The 25,468-nt window shown below is 44.3% G+C and overlaps 1 protein-coding gene across 2 annotated transcripts in view; it reads left to right on the forward strand.

The window, feature by feature from the left end:
- Positions 1–1,035: 1,035 nt before the first annotated feature.
- The window catches only part of LOC309549635 (cystatin-2-like), a 71,372-nt gene continuing 46,939 nt past the window's right edge, over positions 1,036–25,468 (forward strand). Inside the window, exon 1 of one of the 2 annotated variants that reach the window (XM_082250015.1) lies at positions 1,036–1,177. The gene's annotated coding sequence lies outside the window, so the exon portion shown is untranslated. Of the gene's footprint in view, positions 1,182–25,468 lie in introns of both variants that reach the window. The other variant, XM_082250016.1, reaches the window with a different exon arrangement.

Below are 25,468 nucleotides of genomic sequence, written 5' to 3' on the forward strand. Positions count from 1 at the left end.
AGTGTGTCTTGCCTACAGTCAAGCGTGGTGGTGGGAGAGTCATGGTCTGGGGCTGCATTAGTGCTGCCGAAAACTGGGGAGCTACAGTTCATTGAGGGAACCATGAATGCCAACATGTGCTGTGACATACTGAAGCAGAGCATGATCCCCTCCCTTCGGAGACTGGGCCGCAGGGCAATATTCCAACATGATAACGACCCTAAACACACATCCACGATGACCACTGCCTTGCTAAAGAAGCTGGGGGTAAAGGTAATGGACTGGCCAAGCATGTCTCCAGACCTAAACCCTATTTAGCATCTGTGGGGCATCCTCAAACGGAAGGTGGAGGAGCTCAAGGTCTCTAACATCCACCAGCTCTGTGATGTCGTCATGGAGGAGTGAAAGAGGATTCCACTGGCTACCTGTGAAGCTCTGGTGAACTCCATGCCCAAGAGGGATAAGGCAATGCTGGAAAATAATGGTGGCCACACAAAATATTGACACTTTGGGCCCAATTGGGGCATTTTCACTTAGGGGTGTACTGACTTTTGTTGCTAGCGGTTTAGACATTAATGGCTGTGTGTTGAGTTATTTTGAGGGGACAGCAAATATACACTGTTATAAAAGCTGTACACTCACTACTTTACATTGTAGCAAAGTGTAATTTCTTGTCACATGAAAAGATATAAAAAAATATTTACATAAATGTGAGGAGTGTACTCACTTTGTGAGATACTGTAAATAAAATATATGAGTTCCACTTTTTGATGACAATCTAATTTTATGAGATGCACCTGTATGTCATCTTTATTATTTAAAAAAAAAAAAAGTACTTTACAATCACTTTAAATCCAAGTAACTAGTATTTTAATGCAGGTAGCAATGGAAAATTACACACTTCTCTCTTTGGGCCCCAGTCAATCATATATGAGCCAAACGTAAGGGAAACACAAATATATATAGGCAATGTACGGTAAATAAGGCCCAAATGATATAAGGATACAGAAATGATACGTGACACTCCAGTTTCACCATGGATTTTCCCTTCCTGTATTCTGAATGTGAAGGTGGAGTTAGTTAGAAACAGCTGATGGTTCCGGAAAAACCTGTTCTGTGTCGACATTAGCACACTTCTGTTTATCTCTGTGGTGTCAGCATACGCAGTCTGTGAAACAAAAGGTCGTTGTTTTGAACAGTAAGTAGAAAAATTAATTAGAATGTTTTATTTTACAAGATGCGACATGATAGCAAAAAAACTAAACCAAACACAACTAAGGTTTTTTTGGCTAACTAAAAGGCAGGCTTTGGGTGAAAGCTTTCTAAAACGCTCTTAAAAGGAAATATAGACAAGTAAGCACTCAGTTTAGCACGGGATCCGTGAACAGATCCTTCTGAATCATAGCTGAACAGGACGGATGTTAGCTTTTTAGCATCCATGACTGTTTATTTTGTGTCTGCATTTAGAGAGTGGACATAGGTGGACCCATGATGACTCTATAGGTGACAGGATATAAATGGACTTGTGTCCCTTTACATCAGGCTACCTCCGATCCATCACGTTTAGATGCAGACCTGGATGAACTTGAAGGAAGGCAGGTGTAAATGCACACAAGTCAGTTTACATCAGCCTGCCAATACACCTAAATAGAGCTTCAGATCAGGGCCGTCTGAAAAATCGGTGTTCTGCCGAAAGTTCCAACTTGCCGAGATCTCCAACCCACGTCACCTCCGGTCAGAGATCTCGTCAAGTTGCTGTTACTGCGCATGCGCGAAATCAATGCCCGTGCACAAAAAACTCCAAAGCAGTGCATTAGAGTTGGAGTTCTCGGCAGCACAATTCGATGCTACTATGCATGTGCTTGTGGGTCCACAGTGCCTGACAGTTGCAGCTTTTGGCAGATAAAAACCCATGCACAGTGCTATCCCCCACAGTACTTGTACAATTGTGAGCGTCCCTATGCGCTGTTTGAATGGGCAGAGACCAGTGGTGGCCTGTGCATAGGGGGCGCCGCCCCCCCTAAAAAAAGGAAAGAAAAAAAAGTTTTAAAAAAGAAAAAAAAAAGTTAAAAAAAAAAATTCCCGGTCTCCGGTCTCAGTGGTGGCTATGGGGGGGGGGGGGTGGGGTTTACGACCCAGCAGAGGCGACGATTGGCTGCCTTCTGGGGCGTAACCTGGGCGCAGGTCATAGCGCTAGGACACCCCCACTTTCGTGATATCCTGGCTGTGATTGGTCCAGTCTCCAGCCTGGACCAATCATCATCCAGGACATCTGTTTGCTGACCCCGCTGACGTCGCAATGGGGGCGGTGCCGGTGCGTGCATCAGTCACGCACCATCACCGCCCGATCTCCTTCCCGCCGGACGGATCTGAAGAGCCAGAGAGCCCGCCACCGTCAAAGAAGACAGAAGAGGACAAGAGGAGCAGCGCCGTGAAATCCCGCCGCCTTCAGAAGAAGAGGACTCGAGGAGAGGAGCAGTGCCGTGGACGTCTCACAGGCAGCCCAGGAGAGCAGGTAAGTGATTGAAGCCGACCTGTGACCTGACCTGTGACATGCCCTTACCATGACCTGTGACATGCCCTTACCATGACCTGTGACATGCCCTGTACCATCACCTGTGCCATGCCTGTACCATCACCTGTGCCATGCCTGTACCATCACCTGTGCCATGCCTATACCATGCCTATACCATCTGTGCCATGCCTATACCATCACCTGTGCCATGCCTATACCATCACCCATACCATCACCTGTGCCATGCCTATACCATCACCTGTGCCATGCCTGTACCATCACCTGTGCCACGCCTGTACCATACCTATACCATCACCTGTGCCATGCCTATACCATCACCTGTGCCATGCCTATACCATCACCTGTGCCATGCCTGTACCATGCCTATACCATCACCTGTGCCATGCCTATACCATCACCTGTGCCATGCCTATACCATCACCTATACCATCACCCGTGCCATGCCTGTACCATCACCTGTGCCATGCCTATACCATCACCTGTGCCATGCCTATACCATCACCTGTGCCATGCCTGTACCATGCCTATACCATCACCTGTGCCATGCCTATACCATCACCTGTGCCATGCCTGTACCATCACCTGTGCCATGCCTATACCATCACCTGTGCCATACCTATACCATCACCTGTGCCATGCCTATACCATCACCTGTGCCATGCCTATACCATCACCTATACCATCACCTGTGCCATGCCTGTACCATCACCTGTGCCATGCCTTTATCATCACCTGTGCCATGCCTATACAATAACCTGTGCCATGCCTATACCATCACCTGTGCCATGAATATACTATCACCTGTGCCATGCCTATACCATCACATGTGCCATGCCTGTACCATCACCTGTGCCATGCCTATACCATCACTTGTGCCATGCCTGTGCCATGCCTATACCATCACCTGTGCCATGCATATACCATCACCTATGTCATGCCTATACCATCACCTGTGCCATGCCTATACCATCACATGTGCCATGCCTGTACCATCACCTGTGCCATGCCTATACCATCACCTGTGCCATGCCTATACCATCACCTGTGCCATGCCTGTACCATCACCTGTGCCATGCCTATACCATCACCTGTGCCATGCCTGTGCCATGCCTATACCATCACCTGTGCCATGCCTATACCATCACCTGTGCCATGCCTATACCATCACCTGTGCCATGCCTGTACCATCACCTGTGCCATGCCTGTACCATCACCTGTGCCATGCCTGTACCATGCCTATACCATCACCTGTGCCATGCCTATACCATCACCTGTGCCATACCTATACCATCACCTGTGCCATGCCTATACCATCACCTGTGCCATGCCTGTACCATGCCTATACCATCACCTGTGCCATGCCTGTACCATCACCTGTGCCATGCCTATACCATCACCTGTGCCATGCCTATATCATCACCTGTGCCATGCCTGTGCCATGCCTATGCCATCACCTGTGCCATGCCTGTACTATCACGTGTGCCATGCCAATACCATCACCTGTGCCATGCCTATACTATCACATGGGCCATGCCTGTACCATCACCTGTGCCATGCCTGTACCATGACCTCAAAGTCACGCAATTTGTTTACCGCGTTTTTTGCCGCGAAGCAATACCTATTACATTTTTCTTTTTGCGCCCCCCCCCCCCCAAAAATTTTGAGCACCAGACGCCACTGGCAGAGACACAGCCAGGAAATTAGCTGAGATAAACTTGAATGGGAATGCTGGGATCTATAGTTTCTCTCCATAAAAAAAATGTCACAGGAGTTAGCATAGCTGAGCCTGAAAGTACATGCTAGGATTTATAGTTCCCTTAAGTGCCGGTTCACACTAGTGCGGCTGCGGCGATCGCATGTAATGTCGGAGCGCACTGCTCCTTCATTACATGCGATCGGCTGTGCGGTGCGAGTTTAGCCATACACTTTGTATGGCTAAATTCGCACCGCACCCGCAGCAAAGATGCACAGGACCCTTTTTTGCAGCCGCATCAGGATCGGATCGCACAGTGGTTCACACTTGTGCGATCCGATCCTGTGCGAACTGTAAGATCGCACTGCGATATGCGATCAAACTGGGGGTGTCGTTAAGATTACATTGACACCCCCAGCTCATCGCATATGGCAGTGTGAACTGCCAGGAGTGCGTTTGCGATGCGGAAACAGGCTGCGAATTTGCAGCCTTCCCGCATCGCATAAGTGTGAACCGGGGCTAAAAAACAAAAAACCACAATTGTCAACAGTGCAGAGACACAGGCTGCATGATGGCAGGGACATGGGCTGAATGACGGCGGGGACACGGGCTGCATGATGTTGCACAGATGAGGCACAAATGAGCACTGATGAGGCACGCATGGGCATGAATGAGGCAAAGATAGGCATGAATGAGGCACAGATGGGCATGAATGAGGTACAAATGGGCATGAATGAGGCAGAGATGGGCATGGATGAGGCACAGCTGGGTATGAATTAGGCAGGGGAGTGCCAATCTGTGTGTACAGCGTGCGAGGAGAGAGCTGAACTGGACATGCAGTGGTTTGTTGACAAATGATCGCTCCGTCATTCGATAAAGTAATCACGTGGTAAAGGGCCCCTGACGTTGGCCCTTTACCACAATCTGCAGGAAGCGCGAAAATCCCCAGGGACAAGCACTGACCATTCGGCATGCAAGGGGTGTGTCCCCGTCATCATCCAGCCCGTGTCCCCGCCGTCATTTAGCCCGTGTCCCCGCCGTCATCCAGCCCGTGTCCCCGCCGTCATCCAGCCTGTGTCTCTGCGCTGTTCACAATTGTGTTTTTTTTTCTTTTTGGAGAGGAACTATAAATCCCAGCAGGCACTTTTAGGCTCAGCTACATCCCGCCTTTGTCTCTGCACTGTTGACAATTGTGTTTTTTTTTTTTTTTAAGGGAACTATAAATCCTAGCATGTACTTTCAGGCTCAGCTATGCTAACTCCTGTGACATTTTTTTATGGAGAGAAACTATAGATCCCAGCATTCCCATTCAGGCTTATCTCAGCTAATTTCCTGGCTGTGTCTCTGCCCATTCAAACAGCGCATAGGGACGCTCACAATTGTACAAGTAATGTGGGGGATAGCACTGTGCACGGGTTTTTAGCTGCCAAAAGCTCCAACTGTCAAGCACCGTGGACCCGCGGGCGCATGCGCAGTAGCATCGAATTGTGCTGCCGAGAACTTCAACTCTCATGCACTGCTTTGGAGTTCTCTGTGCAAGGGCATTGGCTTCACGCATGCGCAGTAGCGGCAACTTGCCGAGATCTCCGACCGGAAGTGACATGGGTTGGAGATCTCGGCAAGTTGGAACTTTCGGCAGGACACCGGCAGGCAGACCTGATCGGAAAGTTCATGCGAAAGTGACCCTATGTGTGTTGACAGAGTTAGAAACAGCTGATGGTGCCTGGAAAGCTTGTTTCATATGCCCTAGTTCACACTGAATGAGACTTCAAAGTGGTGCGATTTGGTCCTATTTAAGCGTGACTTCAGTGCGACTTCAATGCGATTTCTGACTATTTCAATACACTGCATCTTGGCTATATCCAATCAAAAAAGTACAGTGTGTGACATAATTCCAAAAATGGCGTGGAATTCCCCCCCAATTTATACCAGGCCCTTCAGGTCTAGTATGGATTTTAAAGGGAACCCCATGCCAAAATGTTTTTAAAAAATGGCATGGGGTTCCCCCAAAATCCATACCAGACCCATATCCAAGCATGCAGCCCGGAAGACCAGGAAAGGAGGGGATGAGCGAGTGCTCCCCTCCCTCCTGGCTTAGTATGGTTTTGTAAGGAGGGGTGCTCCCTCATCCCCCCTTTCCTGGCCTTTTGAGCTGCATGCTCAGATAAGGGTCTGGTAATGATTTTATGGGGGACCCCCATTTTTTTTTTTAATCTTGAGGTGGGGTTTCCCTTAAAACGCATACCAGACCCAAAGGGACTGGTATGGATACGGGGGGACCCCATGCTGTTTTTTTTTCCCACGTAATTGCCGGCAATTCATTAGGAAAGAGTTCAAAATATAGTGAAAAATGATATGGACACAGGCGGGACTTCAATGAGATTTACATTACAGTCTATGAGAGCTAAATCACACTGAAGTCAGAAAAAAAGTAATACATTAACTACTTTTCAAAACACACCACTTCAATTCACAGCTATTAAAACAGAGATTTAGAAATACATTCGGTGCGACTTCGGGTGCAATCTGGAAATTGCATGTCGCACCTGAAGTCGCACAGGTTTGAATGGGGGCTGAACACATTGAGCACAATTCTGCTTATCTCTGGCAGGAGTCAGCATTTGTGAAACACAAGCTTCAATAGCAGGGGGTCATTGTTTTGAACAATACTTTGGAAGATTGACTTAAATGTTTTACTTTAAAAAAATGTAACATGATAAAAATGCAAAAACAAACACAAATGAGGTTTTTTTCCTAACTAAAAGGCAGGCCAAGCCAGTTATTCTCATGTGACAGTTTTGTTGTCAGATTCCAGCAGAGTGTTTCTAGCAACCATCTGACTCCTTGACATTGAGAGGGGGCTTCCCGAGAGTCTGGCAGTTTTGATGCTCTGAGATTAGTTCTACTCGCTGTCCATCAGCTCGAAATAAACTATGGCGTTGCATGCATATAGGCACTCAGGCTTAGCACATTTCCCCTCTGTTCTTGAGGATGGACTCTCCACTCTCCAGATTTCAATGGCCAGACTTGGTGCAATAAGTGGGCTGAGCAGAGTGCTGCCAGCCCGACTGACTTTGTGAATCCACCTGACTGCCAGTGATAAGTTTCCCAGGTGAGGGAAGATTTTGTTTGGACAACATAAGAAGGTAAGGGGGAAAATTGTGCTAGGGGGAAAGGAGATAACTTGGGGTGGAGGTGCTTGGTAGGGGAATATTTTTCTGGGGTCAATGATTTTTTGCTAGAAAGGGGAAAGATTTTTGCTTAATGGTGTTGCTTGGGGGAGGGAGGACACTTTTTCTCTGTAACACCCTCCTCTAGTTAGGCTGTTGTTGTAGACTAAATTTAGATTCTGGTTTCACTGCAGTCATTGGAGCAGTGATTGATTGTTTTTGTCTTGTCAGGGTTTTCCAAGCTGGGCGTTTGATGTCTCTCACCTGCTTCTAGAAGAAGCTTCCAGAATATAGGGTGAGGAGAGTCAAATGAACATTTATCATGCTCCAGGCAATCTATGGAAGCAGGTGTCCATAAGGTGTTTGGGGAGGTAATACATGTTTGGGAGACTTGCTCAGAGTGTTCTTTCCTCTGCCAGGGGGGGTTCCAGTTCCAGTTCTTTTGGGGCTGCTGCCCCTGGAGGCAGTATTACGTAGTCAAGAATTGGAGTCTGGGCCTCAGCAGGAGTTAGGCTGAGGGCCTGGAGACAATTGCAAAGAAGATTTTTAGTTACAGTCTGGGTTTCAGCAGGAGCTTGGCTGAGGGCCTGATGAAGACTGGTAAAGGATCAGTGCTGAAGGCCCTGCCAGAAGTCCCTGTCTGGAGAAAGATCTTTATCTCTTTAACTGAGGATCTCCAAGTGGAAGCTGAGTGGCATACAGCTCCTGGGGCACTGTGAGTATGACCTACCTAATTTGGGACTTTCATATGTGTCAAAGTTATGAGGATTTAATGTAAAGATTATCCTCCTATTGATTCCCATTATTGTTTTGGAGTATCCTGTGAACCTTAAACCCCGCTTCTGTTCAAGTTTACTTAGCAATAAATTAAAAAAAGACATCCCCTAGAATAAGACTGTATTGTCAGTGTGTATGGATCTGTGCTTGTGACTGGTAGCCTTTGAACTAGCTAGGGAGACCTGGGTATATTCTCAGTGGCCCCTTTGAGGGTGAACACTACATCTCTTTACACTTGACTTTGCATTACATACTCTAGAACCCTGTATTACACATTTCTGGCCTCTTCAAGTCATGTTTTACATGCTCCTGAGCACAATACTTTGTATACTACATACTTATGACCTCTGCACTATATATATATGTCGCACTGCCCCCTTGAGGACTACTGGATCTCACACTTATGGGTCCCCCTGGGTTACCAATGGCAACTTTGACATTCACAGTCTATCACTTTACTTCTTAGTTCAGTCAATAATCCGTCCAGGGGTATGTAGTTGTTTTGTATTTTATTTGATAAATTAGGGATGGGAGAAGGGAATAGTGGGATACTCCAAATTAACTATGCACAATTGGTTGAGGACTCCTATTTTCAGGTACAGCCAGGCTGTTGATTCACCCTGCCACCAAAGGTGAATTAGAATTAAGTCTCCTTCCTAAGACCACTTGGTGAACTATTGATTGTTTTCAGGACACTCTCCTCAGCATCCTCTCTCTCTCTTTACTGCTGACACCTATCCTCTGACTATCCTACACGTGGGGTGGCCCTCCTCAGGTCAGGCCCCTTGGCACGAGTACCTGTACTCACAATACTGTTTTTCCAGGATCTCCAGTGTCCCCCCTTCAGTCAGCTATCCTTGGCCTCTGGGCTCAGCTCCTCTCATCCATTCCTCTGGTCTTCAGGACGACCTCCTGTGACCGCATGTACTTAATATGCACCTTTAACACAGAGTCACCTTTATATACTTTTTGTGGCTGGTTTCAATTGATTTAATTCTATTAGCGCTGTACCATTTTGGTTTTTGATATTTTGATTACTTTGCAGTGGTAAGCCTAGTTGGTTCAGCAGCTTTTTGTTGCACTTTATTAACTTCATTATTCATTAATTTAGTATTTATTAGTTTGTGCTGGTATATTATTTTGCACATGTCTCCCTATTGGACTAGTGTTAAACACATTCTAGACATAATGAATCACATACTGAGCACAATGAGCAGACCTCACTAACAGATCCTGCTCTCTTATAGGCAGAGAGCAATATAGATTTGCCTGCTGCTCCTCTGATAGGCAGACAGAGCCAAAAAATATACTCTCTCACTAGCACCTACCTAGGAGGGTGCTACATATACTATGTTGCACATTGCATCCACCTGACCCCTGCACACTTGGGGTTGCAATGTACAGAAAATACTCCTGACCAAAGTATTAGTTTTCTTAACAATTGCTGGTTGCTAAGTTGTTCCTGACTATTTAAATTATTTTTTTTTTTTAATTACGCTATGCTCTGATGAAGAGATAGTTCTAAATTTTGTGTGCAAAAAAGCATATGTAATAAAATAGTTTATTTCTTTTATTATTATTATAAGATGTACTGTATGTGTGTCTTCGAGTCCTATGCTTGTGGTACACTAATTAAAGCATAGTTTGTGGGTACAAGGACTGTGGTATATGTGTGAGGTGTAATCAGTGAGTAGGCTTAGGTCTCAATTGACCATGTCCCTTTAACCACTTGCCGACCGCCGCACGACTATTTATGTCGGCGGTCAGCCCCTCACAAGCAGAGCGACGTAGGGCTACGTCGCTAGCCTTTGAGGGTCTAGGGAGCGAGCGCACGCCAGCGGAGGCGCGCTCCCGCGTGGTCATGGACCCCCCCGCGCGTGTGACTGGTGGACCCGATGTCCGCCGGTCACTCGGTGATCGTCGGTGCAGAGGGAGAAAGGCAGGCGGCTGATGTAAACAAAGCCGCCTGTCATTCTCCCCTGTGTAGGAATGGTGATCACACGGTTCTACTATGTAGGACCATTGATCACTGTTCCTACACCTCAAGCCACAGCCAATCACAGTTAGAATCACGATCCTAGAGACACACATAACCCCTCCCTCTCAAAAAAAGTTAACCCCCTTCACTGCCAGTGTAATTTTACAGTAACAGTGCATATGTATAGCACTGATTACTGTAGAAATGTCACTGGTAACCCCAAAAGTGTCAAAAATGTCAGACAAGGGTCCGATCTGTCTGCCGCAATGTCTCAGTCCCGCAAAAAAAATCGCAGATCGCCGCCATTACGCATTAAAAAAAAAACAACAAAAATGACAAAAATCTTTCCCTTTGTTAGTAAACGCAATAACTTTTGCGCAAACCAATCAAAATGCGCTTTTTGCAATTTTTTTTTTACCAAACATATGGTAAAAAAAAAATTGGCCCAAAATGTTAAAAAATTTTGATTTTAGCCTTTTTTTTGGGGAGAATTTCATATAAAAAAAATGTGAAAAATATTGTTATTTTTGCAAAATTGACGCTGTTTGACCGCGCAATTGTCCGTTAAAGTCACGCTGTGCCGAATCGCAAAATACCCCCTGGTCAGGAAGGGGGTAAAATCTTCCGGGGCTTAAGTGGTTAAGACCCTCTCAAAGGGTGTGGCAATGTGACCACACCCACCATTTGATGCACTACGCACCTCACATCATTACTTACCTCAGGGTACCCAAGAGTAGTCTGGGTATTTAGTAATTCTAGCAACATATTCTGTCAAAACAATCTGAGTGAAAGAGATATAAATAAAAGAAAAATTACTGAAAGCAATTGTTTGTATTGTGTATGATATACAAAGCTTTTGTGTAAAAACAGACAAGGTGAAATTGGCTTTATTGTAATCATTCTTTGTAGAGCAGTTCATTTCCTAAATATTTGATAGTGATCAGGATCATGTTGCAGATATGGTATTTCTATGCATTAGGAATAAAAATAAAGGACCATATTTCTTAAAATAGGCCACACCCACAGCAACGATTATACCTCACCCCTCCCCCCACACACACATTGTATCCAAAAGGGAGCAGCTCTCTGGTGTTTTTTTGTGCTGCACCTAACTGAGACATTTTCTGCATTAAGGTAAACACCCCCTGTTTTCGTTTTTGACCACAGTAACAAGAAAATTCAAAGGAGCAGGATGGAATTTTTTTCTTGAACAAACAAGTTTCTAACAGTGTATGTTGTTTTCATTTGCTAAAGTTCATCAATTACAACATCAAATGGTAAAAGCAAACAAAGTATTTTGAAAGAAATTCAAATGTTCTGAGAATGAGAATTATTGTACAAACTTTTCTAAGACTTTTCCTAAGAATTTGTATTCGAAATGTTAGCCTTTTATGGCTAGCTTAAGACCATTTCAATCTTCCTGCCTCACAGGTGCCTGTTAGGAGCTTAACGTCATCAGAGGCACATCTTGCCTACTCTTTCTGATTACTAAATTACACTAATGGTTTCATCAAGGGATCTTAGAACAGGAAGAGCGGCCAAATGATAGCCAATGGTGGCTACTGAATTGTGCTATGGATAAAAAAGAGAGCCTAGACAAAAGAGCAGCTCTAGAATGTCTACTGTTAGTGCTAAATCATTCACAATTGACTTGTCCTAAACTCTAAAATATATTGTTTGAGTCTGGGTCAACTTTAGATCTGAGTAACTAGCATTTTAATACATATACAGAACCACATAATTCTATGTATGGACTCAATATAATGATCTGGATGTACATCACAGCTATATTATATTGTAGATATCTCTTTTTATTATATGATGGGTCACATGATGACCTTTCTGTCAATCAATTTTATAAATAAAGGTACTCTGCGAAGACCATTAAGCTGCCCAAGAGGTTGCTACAGCACTGTTGGAATATGCTCTTAGTTTTCCGATACTGGGGGGTTCTGTTTTTTGGGATATTTTGACTAACTAGGATACATACTTGTTGATGCTTAATGACCATATACAATCACAAAGAGCTTTTCTGAGGTCCTGTAGGGTGTTGTGGCCACAACATATTCTCTTGTCATAAGAAAAACATCCATTGAATGTGGATATCCTGTGGCAGCTGGAAATAAGATTTGAATGACTTCTTTGTTAAAGTGAAATGATGATGCCGCTTTTGGGATAAATTGACCATCCTATCCTATCTAGAAAAAATTCTTATGGCTGATGTTATAACTACAAGAAACTCAATTTTAAAATGTATCTAAAGGGGCAAAAATGTTTTTCCCTTAATGCAGTACCTGCATTAAGATATGTAGTACTACCTCTGAAGAAGCCATTGATTAGGATGGATCCTTCTTTGTCTCAACCTTTTCAAAAAACCTTAGCCTCTCTAACACACCAGGTTAAGTGTACAAACATACAATATCACAGGAAAACACTGAAAGTAATACTTAGTACCCAATAGTAGCTCTATATCAAAGAAAATAGGCACCATACTAGGTAGAAAAGGCAAACTTAATATATTGTCACACAATATGTTGGTAACTATGCAAGTATAAAATGGATTAACTATGGTAATAGCACAATTAAGCATATTAAGTGATTAACAGAAAGGCATAAGATGATATTGGGTGTCCAAATCAGTATCAACAGTAGCAAGGCCACCTCAAGTGCACCAGTGAGCATTAGTAAAGTTGAATCTACTGAGTGCTGGAACTATACTGCCAGAGCACATTTATGGTGGAGATGTTAGTCCTAGACTGACTGATATGCACTGTCCAAAAGAAAGTAAGGATGGTGGGGTGGGGAACAAAGGGAACAGGGAACGTGCAAAATAATTCTTACGGGAGGGGCAGTTCTTTGGGTTGTTCTTCTGGCAGCTATTGTTGGGGCCCTTGAAGAGCATTGGTGCACTTCACAACTTCCCAAGTTAACCTGCATGCAGTATAAGTAAAGTATAGATACGGTATAGCCTCAGCACAGATGCAAAGTAGATGTGGTTCAGGTGTGGTGAAGGTTCAGCATAATGCAGTATAGGGTTGGTATAGGTGCAGTCTACGTTTAGAACATGTGTGGTAAGGAGTGCAGTGTGGGTGCGGTATGAATTGGGTACACTTAGTGTCTTGCTCCCAGTCCCTGCAAGCAGTGTTAGTAATGAGTGAAAAGCCCATTCACCAGTCCCCGGGATGCTGCGGTGACCTCTCACTGTAGAAGGGGGGCCCTCTTGGTCACTCCCAGAAAGCCTCTGCGGATCAGCAGTGGGAAGCAGAGGGTAAGCTACATATTTTTGGTAACAAAATTGTGCAAAAGTTATAGTGTTTACAAACTACTGGATAGATTTTTGGACTTTTTATTTTTTGTTTTTATTAGTAATGGCGGCGATCTGTGATTTTTTTAGCGGGACTGCGACATTGCGGCGGACAAATCAGGCCCCTAACTGACGTTTTTGACACTTTTCAGGGACCAGTGACATTAATACAGAATTCAGTGCTAAATATTATACACTGTTACTGTAGAAATGACACTGGCAGGGAAGGGGTTAATACTGGGTCTTATCAAAGGGGTTAATGTATGCCTAACTGTGCTTACTGACTGTGGGGGGGGCTCTGTGACAGGCACAGAGAGATCGGGTTTCAGAAGCTTACATAAGCAGGCGGGTCTTCTGTCAGTTACTCTGACGATCGTGAGAGGCCGGCGGCAATCGCCGCCACTCCTCCTGCTGCCTGACTCCCGCTGTGTCTAATCATGTAGTGATCTCGTGCACATAATCACATAGTACTACGTGATTGTGCGCAACCGAGCTGCCCTGCCGCAATAAATCTGGGTGGGGCGGTTGGCAACTGGTTAAGAATCATTTCTTCACTCCTACTGCATGCTGCATAATTGGATCTGTAGTATAAGGATCCCTTTGGCACCATTTAATGGCTACCATCTCATATTACAGCTCCCAGGATTTTCAGCACTCGACATAGAGATCTATGGGCTTGCTTGGCATTTGCTCCCTCCCTGCTGAACGAATGGTGCAGCCTAACATCAGTATCTCAGTAGAGGAAAAAAAGAATAAAAGACAATGTCTCCTCCATATTGCTGTAGCCCAGCACCTGGCTATAGGTAAAGAATGTCCCATTTGTTGTATCACCCCCCTCACCCCCCCTATAATTACTGGAGTCCTATCTCAATCCAGCACTGTGCCCATCTGAAGTCGTGTTAGTCTTTCTCTCTCCTCAAAAGCTCAGAGACCGCAGCAGGAGCCATTGGCTCCTGCTGATGTCAATAAATCCTGTAAGTTGGGTGCGGGGTCATGCCATGCTGTGCATGTCCATGGCTGCACTTAGCCTGGCTTGGGAGCTCGGTAAGTGGCTTCTTATGGGGGTGCAGAGAGAAGAGGAGGAGTAGACAGCAGTGGTTGGGGATGCGCAGAATAGGATGTTCGTGGCCACTTGCACAGATCAGGTAAGTATACAAAGTTTATAATTTTAAAAATAAATAAATGAAGCTTTACAACCACTTTAAGGATTTGGCACCATAGAGAAGCTGTCGTGAACAGATGAAAATGAGGTCTTGAAAGAGTTTCCAACATGAGCTTCTTTACAAAAGTCAACATGTAATATGCCACTTGCACATGTTTCTCAGACATTAGGGAGGCGTCTTGGAAGAGGTCACCTACAGCCTTTAGGGCTGAGGCTGCCCACAGAAGACAGAAAAAGAAGACTTGAGCAAGAGGGAAGAACAAAGGCCATGGAACACATTTGTTCTTCCAATGGCCAAAAATCTACCACAAACATTTCTGCAAGTGTGAAAAGACCTACATTTTAGATTTCCCACCACTATGTCCCGCTTATAATGGCTACCACATTGGACATAAAGGTTGAATCTGCCTGGCGGGTACACAGACAACAAAAAAACTTGACAGGGCGTTTAAAACTTTCCTACTCTACTCAAAACGAAAAAAATAAATAAAAAGTTTGGTATATTTGTACACTTTAACCCTTTAGTTCACAATTTTACAGCTATGTGGCCTTGGATTTATTAGACTGCAAACATCATAGCTTTGTGCAGTAACAGTGTATAATTAAAAGCTTTGTGTTTCTAAACACTTTATCAAAGATCAATACATCTGTGTGGGAATGTTTTGAGGAAATTTGACGTATATTAGTATCTGGCAGTAAAACTAAAACAATTTAGTTCCTTGTTATGAAAGTATTAGATTTTCTTAGTTTCCCTAAAATTGTTCTTCAGTCCTCCATAAACAATACAATTGTTTTGCACATACAGGAAGTAGAAGCGTGTGCTATTTTATTTTGAAATACAATCTGGGTATTACACACAGATAGCAATGCAGAATGGGTGGAGTAACAGGTAATGCAATGAATCACTCACTATCTGAAACTATACAATACCATCACAATATAAAAAGGAGAAGCACAACACTGAGAGCTTTGTTTTAAGGCACGAGAAACGAGTAAGTGATGATATTTGCTAATATACACTTTTATATGTTTTAATATATATATATATATTTTTAAAACAAAAAATGTAGTTTTCCATCACAATAAGACAAATAGATTTTAAAATGTGATTCACATTATCAGACACAGGACAAGTCTATAAATACACTGAATACACCACTTTGGAATAGTTGTCATCTCAAAACAGTTTTTCTAAAAAGAACTTAAGTGGCTTCTTTGTAAAAAGCATATAGTCAACATTGACCTGTGCTAAAACTTTATTAAAAGTAGGCATTCTTGTCATAAGGAGTGCATACATTCTTGCTTAACTAAACTGTCTACTATGTACCCCTAGAGGAGAACAGGCTACCTATTTTTACCCAAATTGAGACAAAAGTGATAAGCAGAGGGGTCTAAATGCCCCAGCCTGCCAAACAATAAAGTAACAATAACAATAGAAATATAGTACACGTAGATATGTGTAGCGCACCCCCCTAAAGAGCCATTGGTAAATTTGGTCCTATTTCCCACCTTAGAGTTAACATAGTCAAGCACAAAGCATTTTCCCCATCCTTCCAGTGGCTCAAAGGATCAGTCTAGGGGTTTATTTTTAGGGTTTTTATTGGAGAGTGATAAACTTGGGTAGGGATGGGGAGCATGGGATACCCCGATACTGTGAAACTGTACAACTTGAGGACTCTTCAGCTTCTGACTGGACTGTACAAGCTGCTGTCTGTATTGAACAAACTTCTGGCTGCACTGTACAAGCTGCTGTCTGTACTGCACAAACTGCTGGCTGCACTTGAGCAAAAGAAATGTCCCACTGGGTCTCTAGGAAGACTGCGACCTGTTTAATATAATGTTCGGTTCCAGTGCTGCTTTAGCAATCAACTATGACCCTACCTCTGCAATCAGCAGCAGCAACCTGAATTGTAGTTGTTTTTTATCATCTATATTAAGAGGTCATCCTCAAGCGTGGACTCATCGGTTGTCTCCTGCCAATATCCACCAGGATATTTCTCCTGACCCAACTGGATCCTTTGACTGGGACTTGCACAAAGGCCCCCAGCTAAGGTTAGAGACGACTGTGACTCCAAATAAAAGATTAAATTATCAATCAGAGTGACATTAGTGGAGTTCTGTCAGTAAATTAGAGAAGGTTAGGGTGAGTAATAGTAGTCAGGTACTGCTGGGAGAAGGTACTGGGATGAAATCATGACATTGGTAAGCAAATGACAGGATGTCAGTAACAGCCCATACTCATATACTCATATGTTTTTGGAACATTTTTTGCCCCACATACTTGGGGCCTAATGACAAATTCCCCAGCCCATCTATAGGCTAGTACATGTCCCACTGACAGCTGCCCAAAAGAGACTTTGGTGAGATTTCCTCTTATTCCATATTTCTCATTCTCATATTGAATAAGAAAGGAAAATGAGTGGCATTTTAAAGCAGACCTTTAATAGGGGATTAGACTAATATCTATTTTTTTTAGGAAAGTCTTCAAACCTTTGCTCTCTGGAGAAATTTTTGTTACAACTGTGTACTCTAGTGATGATTGTCAAAAGGGGCATTTGCACTCCCTTTGTCCTGTCATAGCACCAGTATAGTCAGGAGTAGTGATGAGCCAAACACCCCCCTGTTCGGTTCGCACCAGAACAACGCGAACAGGGGAAAAGTTTGTTCGAAAAAAAGAACTCCATTGAAGTCTACGGGACTTGAATGTCAAAAATCAAATGGCCTCATTTTGAAGGCTTAAATGCAAGTTATTGCAAAATTGTATGGGGTCCGGATACTGACCTGGGGAACATAAAGCAAAGCAAAAAAAATGTTTTAAAACAATCATTTTTAAAGGAGCAGTAATTTACTGATTTTAATGAGGCTTAAAGTGAAACTATAAAAATGAAAAATTCCTTCAAATATCGTGCCTGGGGGGCTCCCCCCTTAATGTGCCTGTAAAGTAGCGCATTTCTACGATGTATGTAGCCTGCTGCAGCAATACTAACATTTCTAAAGGAAAAAATGTCATATACAAATATACGTACAAATTTCAAATGGCATGTGCTTGTCATACAGGTGCAGAAAAATTGGGCCTTGGTTGTTGGTGGTGCCTGAACACTGTAACCCCTCACAGTTACTCTTGCTGGGTGTAGGAACGGGCCCTGCTTGTAAAAATTCCATACAAATTTTGAAATCGCATGTACTTGCAATACAGGTGCAGAAAAATTGGGCCTTGGTTGTTGGCGGTGCCTGAACACCCCTAGCCCTCGCAGTTACTCTTACTGGGTGCAGAAACGGGCCCTGCTGGTAAAAATTCCATACCAATTTGGAAATCGCATGTACTTCTTATACAGGTGCAGAAAAGTTGGGCCTTGGTTGTTGGCGGTGCCTGAACACCACAACATTTACTCTTGCTGGGCGCAGGAACGGGCCCTGCTGCTAAAAATTCCATACCAATTTGTAATTGGCAAGTGTTGTATGTGTTCTTGTCTGTGATCTAGTGGGGGCGCTGTGCTGTCATCTGACCTGGCCTTGAGTGGCGGCTATGCAAACTGGCCGGACTGATGGGGACCTGGAAGGTTAGTATCAGCAGGAACTGAAACTGAAATTGGGCCTTTGGTGTTGGTGGTGCCTGAACACCGTAACCAACACCTCACAGTTATTCTTGCTGGGCGCAGGAATGGTACCTACTGGTAAGAGTTTCATACAAATTTGAAATTGCATGTACTTGTCATACAGGTGCCAAAAATTGGGCCTTTGGTGTTGGTGGTGCCTGAACACCGTAACCCCTCACAGTTAATCTTGCTGGGCGCAGGGCACAGGACAGGGCCTGCTGTTAAAAATTACATAGGAAATTTAAATTGTATGCCCTGTCATACAAATGCAGAAAAATTAGGCCTTGGGGGTTGGTGGTGACCTAAACCAAAAACATTGTTGGAATCAAGGTTGAGGAATAGGATAGGCAGCATATGCAGTCTTCAAGGGATGGCAGACCCCTAGCAAATCAAATCAGTTACATCAGCATCAGGGGTTTGATAGCTGTTGTTGATCCAGGACTGATACATTTTGATAAAAGTCAGCTGGTCAGCAGAGTCTGTGGACAGACGCACTCTTTTGTCCATCACAAAACCTCCAGCAGCACTGAACATCCGTTCGGAAAGCACACTGGTAGCAGGAAAGGCCAGTAGCTCCATTGCATATTGAGCAAGTTCTGGCCAGTGGTCCATCCTCTAGACCCAGTAACCAAGTGGATGCTCACTTGGAAAGGTCTCCAAGTCAGCTCTTGCCCCTAGATAATCATGCACCACATGATGGAGACGCTGCCGATGGTTGCTTAAACAACAACCCTGGGTGCTGCTGAGGACTAAAGAACTGTTTAAAGGCATCGGTCAGCCGGCCGCCTTCTCCACCACTCCTCTTTTCTCTAAATGATGCCTCAGAAACATGTCCAGAGAATGTTAACCTCCCAGTGTCTGGAAAGGTGGTACACACATTTTTTTTCAAGGCCTCCTCAAGATGTTTCATCCTCTGCTCCCTGTGCAAAGGCAGGATGAGCTCTGCAACTTTCCCCTTGTAACATGGATCAAGAAGGTTGCCAACCAGTAATTATCCCTCTCCTTGATAGCACGAATCCTAGGGTCCTTTCGCAGGCTTTATAGAATCAGGGAGCCAATGCAACGAAAGTTGGAGGAGGCATGAGCTTCTGAGTCCTCTGGGTCACTAAGGATGACATTGTCAGCAGCAACCTTTCCCCAACAACGTACAACTCCTGGGGTTTTTGGGGAATAAAAAAACACCCCTTGAAGACTGCTGTATGCTATCCTCTACATCCATGCTGCCGCAATCCTCCTCCTCCTCCTCTTCGTGAGTTTTGTGGCCCTGCAGGAATGATATCTGCATAAAGGGGACCTTGTGAGGAAAGTAAGTCCTCCTCTTCCCCCTGCTGTTCTGCCTCAAGTACCCAGTCCATGATTCCATGAAGCATGTGCTCCAGCAGGTAGACTAGAGGGATAGTGTCCCTGATGCATGCATCGTCCCAGCTCACCATCCATGTGGCCTCCTCAAATGGTGACAGGATGCTGCATGCATCCTTTATCAAAAGCCACTGGCGTGGTGAAAAAAAGCCAAGCTCCCCTGAGCCTGTCCTTGTGCCATACTCATACAGGTACTCATTGATGGCCCTCTGCTGCATGTGCAGCCGCTGCAGCATTGCCAATGTTGAGTTCCACCTGGAAGGCATGTCACAAATGAGGCGGTTGGTGGGCAGGTTGAATTCCCATTGAATGTCAGATAAGCAAGCACTGGCAATGTATGAATGCCGGAAATGGCCACAGACTTTTATGGCCTGCCTCTGGAGATCTTGGAAGCCTGGGTATCTGGTCAAGAAACGCTGCACCACCAGATCCAGGACATGTGCCAAGCATGGAATGGAACATGTGTCAAGTGTCCCTGTCGGAGGGTGGAGAAAGGTTGGTGCCATTATCCCATGCAACCATTCCTGGCTCAAGCTGTGGTGGTGTCAACCATCTCTGAGCCTGCCCCTGCAGAGCTGACTGAATCTCTGCCCCAGTGTGACTCCTATCCCCTAGACAGACCAACTGAAGCACAGCATGGCATCTTTTAGCCTGACTGCTTGCGTAGCCCCTTGAAAGCTTAGGGAGCACTGCTGCTTCAGAGGACAATTGAGCAGAAGAGGACATGGAGAAAGAAGAAGAGGAGGAGGAGGTGGTGGAGTAGCCAGGTGTGGCAGAACCAGCACCAGCTTTTTGGAGGCGTGGAGGAAAAACAAGCTGCAACACTGAACCTTGTCCTGCATCCTTCCCAGCTGCCAGCAGAGTTACCCAGTGTGCCGTGAAGGAAATGTAACATCCCTGTCCATGCCTGCTGGACCAAGAGTCAGCAGTAATGAGCACCTTCCTGCTGACTCCTCTGTCAAAGGAGGTCAAAACACTACCTTCCACATGACGGTAGAGAGCCGGAATGGCCTTACGTGAAAAGAAGTGCCTTTTTGGTACCTGCCACTGTGGTACAGCAAATTCCACAAATTCGCAAAAGGGAGCAGAGTTTACCAGATGAAAAGGCAGCAATTTTAATGCTATCAATTTGGCCAAGCTAGCATTAAGACGCTGAGCATGTGGATGGCTGGGACAGTATCTCTTTCTACGGTTCAGAAACTGGGGTAGTGAAATTTGCCTGCTGCTCAAATCAAGCGGTGGTGTACTCCTAGCAGATTGGGTGCAAGTCTCTGTGGAACTCATTGATATACCATCATCATTCTCAATGCAGGTATTTGAAAAGACATGAGGTATAGTAGGGTTAGAAATCCCAGATGAGGAGCAAGGTGAAGTATACTTGTTTTTATCTTGTGGCTCTTTCAGGTGCTGTTGCCAACTAACTGCATGGCAGGTCGTCATATGCCTTGTCAAGCATGTGGTGCCCAAGCAGCTGGTGTTCTGGCCACGCTTGATCGGCTTCAGACAGATGTTGTAAACAGCAACGCTGCAGTCTACTGCACATGTGCTGAAAAAAGCCCACACTAAGGAACTTTTGGAAGTCCAAGGGGAGTTTGCAGCACCCTGCACCTGTGGAGCTCTGTGCTGTGATGCAATAGGTTGGCTACTCCTATGGCGGCCCCTGGAGCACATCCTGCCTCTTTTTTAGTTGTGCCTCCTCCTCCCCCTCACTTTCCTCCTCTATCCTGTCAGGCACCTAAGTACAGTCAGGGACCTCATCATCCCCTCCCTCCTCATCACTGGCGCAAACTTGGCAGTATGCTGCAGCTGTGGCAACATGACTGCTAGTTTCTTGTCCGTCGTCACACCCTCTCTCTAGGTTCACGTTATTTCCTTCATCAACCTGCGAACTGACATCACAGCTTTCAAATTGCTGCGCATCCTCCAGCAGCATGTCACTGACACTATGATCGAATAGTTCAGGTGACTCCATTGTGCATGATGGTGGGGCGACAGAAGGAGTAGCTGTGGAGAAGGAGCCCTATGAAACGGGCAGCTTTGGCAGCTGCGGTGCAAGGCAAATTAGTGGGAGCATGGGTGTCAGAGGACGAGGAGGATGAGCACGGCTTATTTGTCCACTCCTCCAACTCTTCTACATGTTGTGGCTGAATAACACGGGCTGCACTGGAAAAAAAGAATGCCCCGCCTGCAGAGGGTGCATCATGTCAACTGTGACCACCTCTTTTCACTCTGGACACAGAGGCTGCTTGCCTTCTTTTTCGTGACCTTTGAGCATTTGCCTCTCCCTGTCGGCCTTTTGGACATAATGTGGATTTTAGGGGGGTTTTATTACTGGTTGATCAATATATATATATATATATATATATATATATATATATATATATACATACACAGTGCATTGTGAAAGTATTCGGCCCCCTTGAACTTTTCGACCTTTTGCCACATTTCAGGCTTCAAACATAAAGATATAAAACTGTAATTTTTTGTGAAGAATCAACAACAAGTGGGACACAATCATGAAGTGGAACGAAATTTATTGGATATTTCAAACTTTAACAAATAAAAAAACTGAAAAATTGGGCGTGCAAAATTATTCAGCCCCTTTACTTCCAGTGCAGCAAACTCTCTCCAGAAGTTCAGCGAGGATCTCTGAATGATCCAATGTTGACCCAAATGACTAATGATGATAAATAGAATCCACCTGTGTGTAATCAAGTCCCCGTATAAATGCACCTGCACTGTGATAGTATCAGAGGTCTGTTTAAATCGCAGAGAGCATCATGAAGAACAAGGAACACACCAGGCAGGTCCGAGATACTGTTGTGGAGAAGTTTAAAGCCGGAATTGGATACAAAAAGATTTCCCAAGCTTTAAACATCCCAAGGAGCACTGTGCAAGCGATAATATTGAAATGGAAGGAGTATCAGACCACTGCAAATCTACGAACACCTGGCCGTCCCTCTAAACTTTCAGCTCATACAAGGAGAAGACTGAGCAGAGATGCAGCCAAGAGGCCCATGATCACTCTGGAGGTGGGAGACTCTGTCCATAGGAAAACAATCAGTCGTATACTGCACAAATCTGGCCTTTATGGAAGAGTGGCAAAAAGAAAGCCATTTCTTAAAGATATTCATAAAAAGTGTCATTTAAAGTTTGCCACAAGCCACCTGGGAGACAATCCAAACATGTGGAAGAAGGTGCTCTGGTCAGATGAAACCAAAATCAAACTTTTTGACAAGAATGCAAAACGTTATGTTTGGCGTAAAAGCAACACAGCTCATCACCCTGAACACACCATCCCCACTGTCAAACATGGTGGTGGCAGCATCATGGTTTGGCCCTGCTTTTCTTCAGCAGGGACAGGGAACATGGTTAAAATTGATGGGAAGATGGATGGAGCCAAATACAGGACCATTCTGGAAGAAAACCTGATGGAGTCTGCAAAAGACCTGAGACTGGGACAGAGATTTGTCTTCCAACAAGACAATGATCCAAAACATTAAGCAAAATCTACAATGGAATGGTTCACAAATAAACATATCCAGGTGTTAGAATGGCCAAGTCAAAGTCCAGACCTGAATCCAATTGAGAATCTGTGGAAAGAGCTGAAAACTGCTGTTCACAAACAGCTTGAGCTGTTTTGCAAGGAGGAATGGGCAAAAATTTCAGTCTCTCGATGTGCAAAACTGATAGAGACATACCCCAAGCAACTTACAGCTGTAATCGCAGCAAAAGGTGGCGCTACAAAGTATTAACTTAAGGGGGCTGAATAATTTTGCACGCCCAATTTTTTAGTTTTTTTATGTGTTAAAAAAGTTTGAAATATGCAATAAATTACGTTCCACTTCATGATTGTGTCCAAATTGTTGTTGATTCTTCACAAAAAAGTACAGTTTTATATCTTTATGTTTGAAGTCTGAAATGTGGCAAAAGGTCGAAAAGTTCAAGGGGGCCAAATACTTTCGCAATGCACTGTATATATATATATATATATATATATATATATATATAAAAAATGCACTGCTGATATGTACTGAACTGACCGATAGATACAGAATGGGCTGATATCTAAACATTTGTCCTATATATAGATAGAGATCAATACAGGGTATACTGAACTGACCAATAGATACTCAATGGCCTGATATCTAAACAATTGTCCTACATATAGATAGAGAGCAATATAGGGTACACTGAACTGACCAATAGATTCTGAATGACCTGATATCTAATCAATTGTCCTATATATACAGTAGATAGAGATCAATTGGGGGTACACTGAACTGACCGATAGATACTTAATGGTCTTAGGACAAATATTAATTACACAGGTTCTGAGTCTAATATAAGGCAACTTAAAGAGGAAGTAAACCCTCTGAAAAAAAAAAGTGAAAAAAAAAAACCTGTAAAGACAAAGGCATAATGAGCTAGTATGTAATACAAAACATACACAAAGATAGATAGGTATAGAACCTAAAACCAAAAATAAAACCACAAAAAATCATAAATGGTATATGGTGTGGATCACAAAATGTGAAGAAGCATGTGGAAATCCTCCAAACCCGACGCGTTTCAGGTAGAGATACCTTTCTTCAGGGGTATGTCGATGGAGTGATATGATTTCCTAGATTGTATTAATAAAATGTAAATATCATCACTTAAATTGAAAGACAGTTGGGATCATCATTTGCATATATATATATATAAACATTTAAGAAACTGAATATCTGCATACCAGATGACTGTAAAAGGCGGCATAAAAGTTGAATACAGTTAAAATCACAAGAAGCGGATCAAGGACTGCTGTGGGTGACAATGACCATGAAATGGTGTTGCCTGCAAGGGGGCGAGTGGAGGCGGTAGTATTCCCAGGAGGTCTAGCAAGGATCCCAAATAACAAAGGCCAGTATGTTGTCCCTCAGATGATAGAATGCAATGTCCATCAAAATAAACTGTAGCGGATGATGTGCTAATGTGGTTCAGCACATGGACAAAAAACAGAGTAAAAAAAGAAGAGAGTAAAAAAGGACCGGCATATTGCATACCTGTATGTGTGTCTTAAAACTTGAATGAGATAATGAGAAAAAGCCAAGAGAGGGCGGGGTAATTATGTCCGCAAAGGGTATGTAAAGACTCATTGTGTATTTGGGTAAGAAGCTTTTAAGATATCTGTAAAAAAACAGATGAAAAAAGATGTGGCAAATTCTTATGGTAAAAATAACACGTATACAGTGGGAGAGTATGTAGGACAAAGGAAGAGACTTACATAGTAGCATACCAGCTGGTGCTGGAGCAAAGCTTGTCCATAAGCCATCAGCAGCACAAGAAAGTATTGAGACTGGCAGTTGTTTAAATGTATTGGCGAGAGACGCCCACACATGCTCTGTTGGGGTCAAACTACCGTGCATGCGCTGGAAATGGCCAATGGGATCCCTCGCCCCTGGGACGCACAGCGTGCCCCCCGGCATTGCAGAAGCATGCTGTGCATTCCAAGGGCGCCGGCACACAAATATGGCTGCCTAACAGTGGACTAGGTCTGCCGCGTCACGGTGGGCCTACGTCCATGGGAGGAGACATGTAGATGGGGCGGCGAAAGGTACGCCCCTTTGGGTGCCAGGTAGAACGCCAAGGTAAACAGAAGCAGTATGCCCATGAAGCAGGGATGTAAGCATAGAGTGCAGTAGAAAAAATGTCAAGGGGAAGTAAATGTGACAACTAATAAGAGATGGGAAAAATTAATGTATGTGCATCCAGATAACACACTCCTGGTATTTATTGCCCCTTTAGGATCCTCATGCTGAAGGTACAGTTTGGCCACACTGACCATTCAATGCTGTGCGGTGGGGGGGGGGGGGGGGCATGGTTAAATTCCTGCACCTATTCTCTGAGAAAAAAGCCCTGCATAAGTGTATAT

Source organism: Pelophylax lessonae (genome assembly GCF_965119305.1).
Source record: "Pelophylax lessonae genome assembly, chromosome: 3".
In the NCBI taxonomy this organism is placed as follows: Eukaryota; Metazoa; Chordata; class Amphibia; order Anura; family Ranidae; genus Pelophylax; species Pelophylax lessonae.